A 13,142-nucleotide genomic window follows, 5' to 3' on the forward strand; every position below is an offset into this window, starting at 1 on the left:
CCAGCTGGATTTAACTCCATTAACCACCACTCACTGGGCCCGGCCCTCCAGCCAGCTCCTTACCCTGCAAAAAAAAAAAAAAAAATTAAAAAAAATTAAAAAAATAATTAAAAATTTATTTTCATTTCTGTCTTGTAACTAAATTCTTGAAGGTGGAATGGGGTAGGTGAGAAGTCCTGTACTAATCCTCAGAGTGAAGCTGACAGTGATTGTACGGATGGCAAAAGAGAAAAACTGACAAATAAAATCAAAATATTAGTGCAATTATAAATACAAAATCATGTATAATTTTCATCTTCCCTTTCTACATAGAACTAAGGGGCAGATCCTATCTATGATAGATGCTTACATGCAAATTGTTCTGCTAGCAGTGGATAAAAACAAGGAATTGTGTTCTGTGCAGCTTTAAAAATCTCCATGGCAATGCAACAGGTGCCATACATTAAATAACAAATGTGTACTCAGCTGAAGGTAAATACTGCTTCTTCTAAGCAACAAATTGTTTCTAGAGTCCAGAAATCAGCCAAATGATCCCCAAGAGTGTCCACACTTCTTTTCAGTGAGCCATCTGTCTCCTGTTATAATTTTCACTCTTTCCTAAATATTTGAAAAAAACTAGCAAAGACAAATGAAAAGCATGCTATGTAAAGCATTGTAAAGCAATCCATGAAGTCTAAAGCTGTACTAACACAGAGTGAAAAATATTAGTTTTCTTACATAGAGATAGAGGAAAAATTATTGCCTGTAATTAGTTTCTGAGGGTGTAGTTTGACATACAGTAAATCAGCATATTCACTGGAAATAGATACCCATTGCTACTTCCTTTATGCCCCCACCTATTTATTCTCCCTCTTACAACACATTTTATGCTAACACAACATTACACTTAGTTATTTTTCAGAAGGGCCACTACTCGAGCTGTGTAACTGCACGGCTTCATAAATGCCGGCCTAGTGTGAAGAGGAGGGAGACCACAATATGACAATCACAGAATCACAGAATTGTAGGGGCTGGAAGGGACCTCCAGAGATCATCAAGTCCAATCTCCATGCCAAAGCAGGCTCCCTACAGCAGGTTGCACAGGTAGGCGTCCAGGTGGGTCTTGAACGTCTCCAGAGAAGGAGAATCCACAACCTCTCTGGGCAGCCCGTTCCAGTGCTCCGTCACCCTCACTGTGAAAAAGTTCTTACACACATTTGGGTGGAACTTCCTATGTTCCAGTTTGTGGCCATTTCCCCTTGTCCTATCACCACGCACCGATGAAAAGAGTTTGGTCTCGTCCCTTTGCCTCCCACACCTTAGATATTTATAGACATTAATCAGATCCCCTCTAAGTCTTCTTTTCTCAAGGCTGAACAGACCCAGGTTGCTCAACCTTTCCTCATAAGAGAGGTGCTCCAGGCCCTTTATCATCTTTGTAACCCTCCACTGGACTCTCTCCAGGACATCCCTGTCTTTTTTGTACTGGGGAGCCCAGAACTGGACATAATACTCCAGGTGAGGCCTCACCAGGGCAGAGTAGAGGGGGAGGATCACCTCCCTCAACCTGTTGGCCATGCTCTTTTTAATACACTCCAGGATGCCATTGGCCTTCTTGGCCACCAGGGCACACTGCTGGCTCATGGCCAACCTGTCATCCACCAGGACCCCCTGGTCCCTCTCTGCAGAGCTCCTCTCCAGCAGGTCTTCCCCTGACCTGTACTGGTACATGTGGTTATTCCTTCCTAAGTGCAAGACTCTACACTTGCTCTTGTTAAACCTCATCTGGTTCCTCTCTGCCCAATTCTCCAGCCTGTCCAGGTCTCTCTGAATGGCAGCACAGCCTTCTGGCATGTCAGCCATTCCTCCCAGCTTTGTATCATCAGCAAACTTGCTGAGGGTGGACACTATCCCCTCATCTAGGTCATTGATGAAGATGTTGAACAAGACCAGACCCAGCACTGGCCCCTGAGGAACACTGCTAAATACAGGCCTCCAATTGGACTTTGCGCTGCCAGTCACAACCCTCTGAGCTCGGCCAGTCAGCCAGTTCTCAACCCACCTCACCGTCCACTCATCTATTCCACACTTCCTCAGCATTATTATAAGGATGCTGTGAGAGACAGTGTCAAATGCCTTGCTGAAATCAAGATAGATAACATCCACTGCTCTCCCTCCATCCATAAGGATGCTGTGAGAGACAGCGTCAAATGCCTTGCTGAAATCAAGATAGATAACATCCACTGCTCTCCCTCCATCCACACAGCCAGTGATGACATCATAGAAGGCTACCAGGTTGGTCAAGCATGACATCCCCCTGGTGAACTATGCTGGCTACTCCTGATAACCTTCTTCTCTTCCAATTGCCTGGAGATGGCATCCAGAACAAGCTGTTCCATCACCTTTCCAGGGACAGAGGTTAGGCTGACTGGCCTGTAGTTTCCCGGATCCTCCTTCTTGCCCTTTTTGAAGACCGGAGTGACACTGGCTATCCTCCAGTCTTCAGGCACTTTTCCCATTCTCCAAGACCTCTCAAAGATGATAGAGAGTGGATAAGCAGTCACCTCTGCCAGCTCCCTCAGCACACGTGGATGCATCCCCTTGGGGCCCATGGATTTATGCACACTGATGTTGCCTAGATGCTCTCAGGCCATCTCCTGCTCCAAAGGGGAGCCTTTCATTCCCCAGACTATATCACTTACTTTCAGGGTCCAAGATTCCCGAGGAGGAGTCTTTGAAATGAAGACTGAAGGAAAGAAAGCATTCAGTTTCTCCACCTTCTCAACATCCTCCGTTACCAGAACACCCCTCTCATTTAGGAAGGGACCTACATTTTCCCTAGTCTTACTTTCACTGTTGGCATACTTTAAAAAGGCTTTCTTATTATGCTTTATCTCTTTTGCCAGATTCAATTCCAAGTTGGCTTTAGCCTTCCTCATTGCATTCCTGCAGGCTCTGACAGCATTCCTGTATTCTTCCCAAGTGGTCAGACTCTTTTTCCACATTTCATGGACCGCCTTCTTCCCTTTGAGTTTATGCATGAGGTCCTTGTTCATCCACACAGGTCTCCTGCCACCCTTCCCCAATTTCTTACTTAAAGGGATGCACCAATCCTGAGCTTGGAAGAAGTGCTGTTTAAACACTGACCAGCTTTCACAGGCCCCCCTTACCTTCTAACACCCTAGCCCACAGGATAGCTCCAAGTAGGTCCCAGAAGAGATCAAAGTTGGCTCTCCTAAAGTCTAGAGTAGCTAGACAGAGCCTCTTTTTACTGGGCGCATTATCAAAACTATGGCTCTACAGTAAAAGCTTGGAAGTATGTCATAATTCAGGACCAAACAGCATGCAGATCATAGCAAAGAGCTGAAGAATAATTTTATTTCCTTAGAGATGCTGAAGTGTTGTTGCAGCAATCACCTGACAGCAAAAGAAAAGAGATGTCTGCATTATTTTTTTAAAGCCATACCAACTCCTCACTGTATGCTGTAAGGTGAACTCACAATAGGCTGTGCTGGCATTACCAAGGGTCTTGTATCAGTTACAGAATGGGAAAGCATAATTTGATATGCCTAAATCCCAACTTTTCAGAAGTTGGTTGATTATAAAAAAATTATTTTCTCCCTGTATGTTAATCTCTTGCTTTCATATCAAGTGAAAGGGATGGGGAATTGTCAATGGTTTACGGGCGTTCGGCCCGGTTCCCTGACAAAGGGGACGGGGGACCCACAGGCCCACGCCCCGGGAAAAGGGAAAAGGGGAAAAGGGTAAGGACATGGCCCTGAGAGCAAAGAACAGTGACAACAATCTGAGGAGAAACAAACTAATTTACTAAATAAAATATTGGAATGCAAAACAACACACTATAATACAATATAATTACAATTTAAGCTGATAAATCCAATACAGAGAGAGAGAATGTCCCAAAATCAAGGTAGGCCTTACTCTACTACCGACGATAAGACGGCTGGAGAGCGAGGTGCTGCCGAGACGAGAGACGGCGGAAAAAGGGACGAGGTCTCGTGATCTGCAAGTTTTTATACTGCGAGCTTTTATCTTTTCCCTCCGGCTGGAAAATGGTAACAGAGGAGCAAAGTACCGTGGGGAATGTAGTAGTCCTTCTCTTCTGAGAACCAGGTACATTCACTACATGATGTTATGATGTGGAGTACCAATAACCGAAAATCATTAAACCATGACAGGAATGAATGTATGAAAAATTTCTGAGTTTATGGAAAGTTTTATGAGAAGTAAGAAAATATGCTGAGATAACAGAGGTTGTACGATGTTTTAATAGATTTACAATGCCATCCTTGTAAGCTGAAATCTCACCTGTTAGATTTCATATCAGAATAAAAAAAGAAATACATTCACAACTGTCTTGGTAACAGCCTGAGAAAAGTGTATTTCAGTGCAAGTAACTCCTATATTTAAATCAACATAAAATATGGAATCATAGAATAATACAATATCCCAGTATGGAAAGGATCGTTGAGTGCAACCCCTGGCTCCACACAGGAACACCCAAAATTCTGACCATATTTCTGAGAGAGCTGTCTGAATGCTTCTTGAACTCCGACAGGCTTGGGGCTGTGATCACTGCTCTGGGGAGTCTCTTCCTGTGCCTGACCACCCTCTCAATGGAGTATTGTTTATTAACACCCAACATGAGCCACTGCTGATGAAGCTCCATGCCATTCCTTCGTGTCCTATCATTGTCACCAGATAGCAGAGATCAGTGCTGCCCCTCCACTCCCCTCATGAGGAGCTGTGGGGTTTCATGAGGCCTCCCCTCAGCCTTTTCTTCTCTGGGTTGAATAAACCAAGTAGAAGATTGTAACTAATATGTACTCCTCAATTTTAATCACTTAAAGACACAATTTTTGGTCATCGTTGTCTGTAGGATGCTAATTAATTTCTGTATTCTTTTGTCTAGGTCATGCATGAAACTCTAGGAAAACCAATTAGCTTCCGTAAGTGTACAGCCTGCCCATATCACCTTTGCTTGCTAGATCAGCAGTTCTTTTCCTATATTTAATTTTCTGATTCTTCATCCTCTTAACCTCAGTTCTGACAGATTCAGCTTCCATGCAGTCCCAAGGTGTCAGGAGTGAGGATGTGGTAAGGGACAGGCATCCCTATATTACAGGGAAAGGAGAAGAAGACAAATGAGTTGATTGTGACTACCACTCCAGCAGTGCTGCCCTGCAGCTGTAATCTCTGTTGGATAGCCAACCTGAATGCAGCTGCCATTTCCCTAACCTCTCAATACTAGGATTCAGCCTCTTCTGGCTTTGCTTTTCTCCATTTCTTCCTATGCAGCCCAGATGCTGAGAAGCATCCCTGTCTTCATAGTCTCCTGGCAGGATAGCAGGAGCGGAGCAGAGCTGGAATCACCATCATCCCAAAAGGAAAACTCCCTTGCCCCATATACTTTTTTGGGAGAAAAACATTCACCAGCAGGAGGATATCTGGCTGCACGTTAATTTCCCCAAAGATGAGCTTCTAAACTCACTGAATAACTTCTAACAACTATAGCAAATATCTTCCCATGATGTTTGAAATGTTATGTCAGCCAAGGGAGCACACACAAATAAGTTCTGTTGCTCCCTTATCCTCCAAATACCCTCCAGAGTTTGTGTGGGTGGTACTGAGTAACATAGAAGTGCATATGGTTGGCATAAATAACCAGGAATGTTTGTCTGACATTCAACAACGTATTGGATAACACATATTGTTTGAATCACAGTGGTGCCTAGGAGTTTATCGTAGTTATTTTACTGAAGCACAGAAATTAGTCAAAATAAACTATTACAATGTAATCTACTAGCTCATTTATTTAGTATTTCTCATGAATTCATGGTTTTTTAAAGCCAGAAGACATGACTAATTCACTTAGTTTGATCCTTTATATGTCACCACCATGGTAGAACTCTTTTCTCTTTTGTTGAGACCAGTATCTTATTACTGACTGAAGAACCCCTTCTGGAAAAAAACTTGTCATCAGTTTCCAGAAACCAAACATGGAGAATCAAACCACTTCCCTTACCTGTAAAGGTATGAGAAAGTTTTAACCTGAATTTCTTAGGTTTCAGTCAGCAAGCCCTTTTCTACTTGCTCAACCATCTTTTCAAATATAGTATTTACTTTCTAAGAAATTGCTTATTTGCTGAAATCAAACAGAATAAACAGATTAAGTTAGTTTTTTTTTTTAATTGTAATGCATTTTTTCTTTTATGGCTTCTTTTTATATATTTCTCTTTTTTTCCCACTTTTTTTTAGTTGTTAAAATATTGTGAACACAACTGTAATACCAGCTTAATCAATTGCCACTTTTTATGAACATGAAACAATATCCTTTTTCAATTATTCGTCTGTGTTTATGTTCAAAGATTCCATTTGGCTTCTGCAAGGCACTGTATCATGTTAGTTCACTTGTTCACAGTAATGTATACATCTTCTCAAAGTCAATAACCTTTTTAATATCTGCTTTTTAGTCATACCTTGTACAATCTTAAGCTTGTTGCATTAAAGCAATTTAATTGGACCAGCCCTCCAATGAAATTGAGATCCAGCTGTGTGGCTGCTCCGTTCTCGCTCTTATTTGCCACTATTAATTCCTCAGACATATTTATGTCTCATTATGGAGTATGTTGCAGAGATTTCCAAGCTATCATCAGATGAACTGCTTTAAAGTCAGAAGCTAAACAACCATTCACAGACTGACCCTACGCCCAATTTAATAAGCTCTGCAGAGAAGCATGGTAATTAGCTTTGGAATAATACATAGGATTCCAGATACGTTTGAGGTTTTGAGCTGTGGTTTCCCGATGACATTTCATTCTGCCATGCAGATATATCTTTGATATCCTCTGACTTTTTGAAATTTATTTATTTTTAAATGAATTTATTTTGTTTAATATTATTCTAGATTGTGGCTACAACCATTTCATTGGAAATTTCTATATAAAATAATGATTGTGATTCCTCACTGAAAAAACATATTTTCTGAGATACTCTAGCTAGCCCATTCTTAATCCATATAATTTTAAAATATTTTTCCTCTTACCTTCTTAAACTGTCAGTGTTGGAATTTGCTAGTCATCTGATTCTTTTCCTATGGGATAGTGTTAAGTGAAGCATTTGACATTAGTTTCAAATCAAACGGGGATAGATTTCACTAAGATAGTCTCTAATTTAAATGTAGAGAATCTTGCCAGCAACATGAGTAAAATTATTAATGAGGCACTGCCCAATTACTTTAAGAAATTCCTTTGAAGAAAATATTGCTTAACTACTTTCCAAATAAATAGGAATATAACTATTACTGCCCATTTCTCTTATTTAATTCGCAGTATGACCTTGAATTTTTCTGGGAATTATGGAGAAAGAAAGAGAAAAAGGAAAAAAATGGTGAGAACAACCCTTTTGTGCTTGATTTTATAAAAACAGCACTAAAATCTTATGAATAGCTGTAAAATCCAACAGTTTTAAAGTCTATTTTGTGTACTTATAAACAAAGCAGTAATTTTACTGTAAAGGAACTTTTACATTGTAATTGAACCTCATAACAGTAAGAGCTAGAACAATTTCCTTGAACAAATACTGCTAAGTGTTTTCTCCTTATACTTTTGTTGTTGTTTTTCTTTGTTTAATTGTTTATTTAATGGTAGGAATCTAACTCAAGGGAGAGGAGAGGAGAATGAGAAACTCTTGTGAAAGTAATAAAGGGGGTTTATTTCTAAATAAACTGAAATGTTTCGTAGTGTTTTAGAAAGATGCATATAACTGGATTGGATGAACTGCTCCATCTAGAGTGGATCCAGACTAGGAAACAATTGCCTTCAACTTCTTGTTCCTTTCCCAGTGGGGAAGCAGGAATGCTGTAAAATCAGAATGTGGAAATTCAGCACAAAATTGTAGCTTTCTTCTCCTTAGCTGAAGCTCAGTATACCCGTGCTAGAAATGTTCAAACTGTTTTTGTTCTTGTTGCTGGTTTGTGGGTACTTTTTACCTTAATAGCAAACACTATTCCTAGTTTGATTCTAAGCTATAATGAAATAGAATCCTTGCTGATCACTCCCTCTCCATGAGGCTGTTACCAACATGGTATCAGATTCAGCCTCTACAGCAGCAGCCTGAAGGGGTCATGCCTAATATATTGTTGTATAATTAGTGGAGCAGGCATTCACTACTTGAGATTGCACATATCTTCTCAGATTACAAGAAGTAGTCTGGACAGTGGCAATAAATAAAGTAGTAGTCTGGGTAGAAGTCTCAAAAGATATTTTTTCAATGCAGCTACACCTGCTAATAAAATAACTGTAGAAATTTGTTTATTTTAAGTACACCTTCTTCATCTCTCCAGAAAATAAACAATTCCTATATTTAAGAATAGAAGAGAAAAAGTAATGTTGATCTATACTTATCCTTGAAGATTTATGCATCTTATTTTAATTAACATACTTCTCAGAGTATAGCAATTTCCCCATGGTTTGATTTAAATTGATATTTCCTTCTCACTATTCTTTTACTTGATCATGTATTCTTTTAATGTTTTGCAAAATTTTTACCTGTCTGCAACTTTATATGAGTGCCTTTTATAATAATTACAGATCAAATGGATGAACTTAGAACTTAAATAATAGATTGTTGGCACTTGGTCCCGTTACAGAATTCCCTCAGTCAGTGTGGCATCAGAATAGCAAGTCCTTCTTTATTGTGTTTTACACACACCTTATATATCCTTCACTCGTAAGCAGTAAATCCACTCACGGTTAATTATCCTTAAGTTCTTCACAACAACATAGATAACAAACAAAGGGTTCCTTAAGTGTCCCAGATGTGACCACATTAGCTGTGCATACTAAAGAGTATTCTGTTTACACCTTAGCCCTGTCTCCAGACTCCGGAGGCCTCTTAGCGATAAGATCTACCAGAGTCTGTTGGGCTCTTTGTTGTTAAATCTCCCCCCACAATAGATGATCAAAAGCAGTCAGCATGGGCTCTCCAAGGGGAAGTCATGCCTTATCAACCTTCTATAATGAAATGACCAGCCTGATGGCACCTTCATTCTGCATATGCTATGGGGAAATTTCAGTGTTGCATCTTAGTCTGATGTTACATGCTATTAATATTCAGAAGAGTCCTATTTATTTCTGTTGTATCTGTTAAGATTGTGCCAAGAGCTCAGAGGAGTAGTTAGTGATATTTCAAAGAAGATTGCAGTGGTTAGGCATCTGATGTTGCTGACACCAGTCTGTCACTCTGACCACTCTTTTCTCATTGAGTATTCGCATTGCTGAATTCCTGATTACCCTTAGATTCCCCAAGGAGCTATTGGGAGACATACTGGTTTCTCAAAGTGACACTCAAAGATGAAGCCAAACTATGACTGTTCATGAAGTATCTACATAATGGCCCATAAATCCCAGGGAGATATTAGGTATACCTTACTTAGCTCCACGTATTTCTATTCTGCTTCTATATTTTCTCTTGCTTTTTCTTTCACTTTTTATTCACTTTACAGCCATGGAAAGATTTGTTTACCTTCTTTCACCTGTTCTTTCAGTACCTGCTGGGTTTTCTGTTCACACAACTAGTCTTCAACATGCTTAAGAAAGCACGTATAATAAAAACTAAGTAGAAAATAATATGGACCGATCAAATTCACGAGAAAGATTGTAACTAGGGATAGACTGTCAGAAAGGATGCATATTTTGATAAAATGGCCCTTCATGCTTAATTTTTACTATTTTCCTGAAGCTGTGAATTTTCTTAACCTGAAAATGGATTACTGACTTAACACTGGACACAGAAGACTGTAAGACACAAAGTACTTAGTCACTTCTGCAATTTACCTACTTTTGTGTCCAAAACTAGCAATTTCATCCAGTACTGCAAGATGGAAGGAACTGTCTAGAGCATGGGTGTCCAACCTTTTGGCTTGCCTGGGCCACACGCAGTGAAGAGGAATTGTCTTGGGCCATACATATGTGGACCACTCCAAAAGTAATGTCTCCTGTTTTATTTTCATGGAAACTACAACAGATTCAATGAGCACTGAAACTCTGATAGAGCAAATTCTAAGCTAAAAAACAGTGTTTTTCAGCAGTCACCATAATTAGCTATACATTTTCACCAGTGATGAACAAGAGCCTGCATGCCATGCTCATCAAAATTTACACCAGTGGAGGTGACCCATGGTTCCTGTGGCCAGGGCTGAAACAGACCATTCACCCCTCACTGTGCTCACATCCTCCGTTTGGTCTCCACAAACGTTCATAAACCTGTGTCAACTGGTGCAACTTTTTATGCATGGCGGAATTCAATTACACATCTTTGTTTCATATTCTCTTCCATGTCAGACACTGTTTTGTAAGACTGCCCCTCTTCTGCCAACTGATGCAAGGCAACAACATGTTTTTACATATTTTACATATTTTACATATTGGTAGGATAGTTCAAACTCTACTACCATACCACCAACATCTGCCTCTGACTTTGTGGACCAACATAGTAAAATAGGAGACATTACTTTCAGAGCGGTCCTTGCAAAATATGTCATATTGTTAATGTACATAAGTAACAGAAGTACATAAGTAACTTATTTTAACTGTTAATATTTTTATTAAAGCATGAAAAAAAAGAGAGCAACAAAACCATAAAACTAGTGGGATATTTGACATTGTTTTTGTGACTCTAACACATCAGTCTGGTTTGATGGCTGCGGCTGCAATTCATAGTGAGCTCTCAAGTTGTTTGTCACAGATTTTTCATGAAATTTTACTCTCCCTGTACTTCATCCTTGGAAAGAGTTGCTCACAAATGTAAGTACTGTCAAAAATGGATGACATGAACATGATTGTGAAATGATACTATTCTCAAGTAAGACAGGACTTATAAAAGTCCAGTAAAAAGAAATGATCAAATTTTTGAGTTGAATATCTGATTACAATTCTTTACATTACATCAACTTTACTCTCCAAATTTCTCTTGATGGATTTTCCTATTACTCTCTGAATTTCTCTTGATAGTTCTTCCTGTTTTTCCAGTTTGCCTGCCTATACTCTGGTGAGACAAATTTATTTTAGAAAAAATATTTATTTTAACCAGGATGGACGATATTTGCCATGATTTCCATACGTTGATTAATAAACTCACCATCGGAAAATGGTTTTTATTTTTTTGCTGTCAGATTTGTTACTCCATAACTAGTAGCTATACATATACATACATATACTAGTAGCTATACTACATAATTAGCTTTTCTAATACAGTGCATTTGAGTTGTAACTTAAAATAAAAATTGTTCAGATGACAGATTTTTTTTCAGTTCAGCCATTTTGTCTTTACAAAACATTCCTTGCATGGAATGTGGCAGCATGTTTTTACATATAATGTCTTTTCAAATTGTAACCTTTGAAAATTGACACAATTTCCTTACAAATAAAGGATAATGTCATATTATTTGTCTCAACAGAGAAGTACTCGTCTGTCCATCTTTTGTTGAACACTCTTCCTTCATCCACAATTTTTTTTTGGGTGCGGTTTTCTTTTGAGATGACTTCAGGTAGGTTGAACTGTTATCGGAATCACTGTGTTTTACTCACCAAGTGGCACAAGCACATGCAATATGTAATACATATGGGGTTCAGTTCAACTGAGTGCGTATGGCAGGTGTGAGAGGTGGAGTTAGCACTGCACTGCACTCTCCCCTTGTCCTAGTTTCAGCTGGGTCACTGTTAACAGCACATCCATGTTTAGTTGTTGCTGAGTGATGGGTATGTGCCTGGCTGCGCAGAGCTGCTGCCATGGTGGTACAGGGCAGGGCAGGGACTGCATTATGAGTTGCTCTAGGCCACAGGCAGCCTGCAGGCTGTGGGTTGGACATGCCTGGTCTAGAGTATGAGACTATAATTTTAATTACAGCCTTGGGTATATTCATATGAAGTAAAGAGTGAAAGGTTTGTAATGCCATAAACATACTTTGTAGAATAGATCAGCTCAGAAGAAAGGTGAAATTGATACTATATTTAGGCTGTAGGTTTAGGAAAGAGAAATGACTGGTGAGATTGCAGCTCTGAAAAATTTCAGAGTTGCAGTGAAATGCCAACTAAATATGTCAGCAGAGTTCCCACAAAAATAGTTTATCTTCTTCTCGTAAATATTGACAGGAGAGCTGATACATCAGAGTTGAAGAAATAGTAAAATATCACCTGAAATGCTGTGCCTAGTTTCTGTGTACCGTGCTTTAACTTCTAAGGAACAACTTTGACAGTCCAAAAGACGACAACAAAAAATTGCTACAGAAAATATGAACTGTGAAGAAATCATGGTGCAATTCAGTAGTTTAATCTAGATAAGAGAAAAAGATGAGAAAAAAGAAAAATGGAGAAGGAATGAAAGTATAATAGTCCAATGCATTAAACACAATTACTAAAATTATAATGATTAACTGTTTTTCATGATCATTGGGGACAAGTTTCTGAATTTAAAACAAAGAAAAAACCTTTCATCCTGAGGAAAACTTCCTAGCTCTTTAGAATGGATTAGGAAATAAAATAAAATAATTTAAAAATTGTCTTGGTGACCAGTGTATATCTGCTCTTGTCTGTGGCTTGAATGATCTCTTGCAATTTCTCAGAGCCTCAGTTTTCTATATCTCTGTACTGAAGTATAGAGGCTGGAGGTTGGAGAGAGGAGAGGAGTTTGTAAGTGCCTTATTACTCATAGGGATTTGTCCTTCCTGCAAGGTACTCATGACTTTTTCCATTACTGTTACCATTGAACCATGAAGACAAAGCTCCCAGTACATGTTCTGGGATTCTAAATCCACTGGAAGATTAGTCATAACGAAAGGCTTTTGTTATTACCATGGCTTTATCTTAGAGGATGAACAACTTTAAGTAATGCTTCTTGCACTGCAGTTGCAGTGGGGGGAGCACGACCAGTGATTTGTATGTATTTTTAATAACATTTGGATTGAAAAATTTCCTCTGTTGCAGCTGCTTTCCATAGCTCTCATTCTTTTACAAAATCTCAAAACATTTAATGTTAGAGGTAAATTTTAGAATGGATTTAATATGGGGAATTGTGTCAAAGAAATGGCACAAACTTCATGTGTCTACTTAACGTTTTGGGGCTCCTTAGGACTACTGATATAC

This window comes from Numida meleagris, chromosome 2 (assembly GCF_002078875.1).
Source record: "Numida meleagris isolate 19003 breed g44 Domestic line chromosome 2, NumMel1.0, whole genome shotgun sequence".
In the NCBI taxonomy this organism is placed as follows: domain Eukaryota; kingdom Metazoa; phylum Chordata; class Aves; order Galliformes; family Numididae; genus Numida; species Numida meleagris.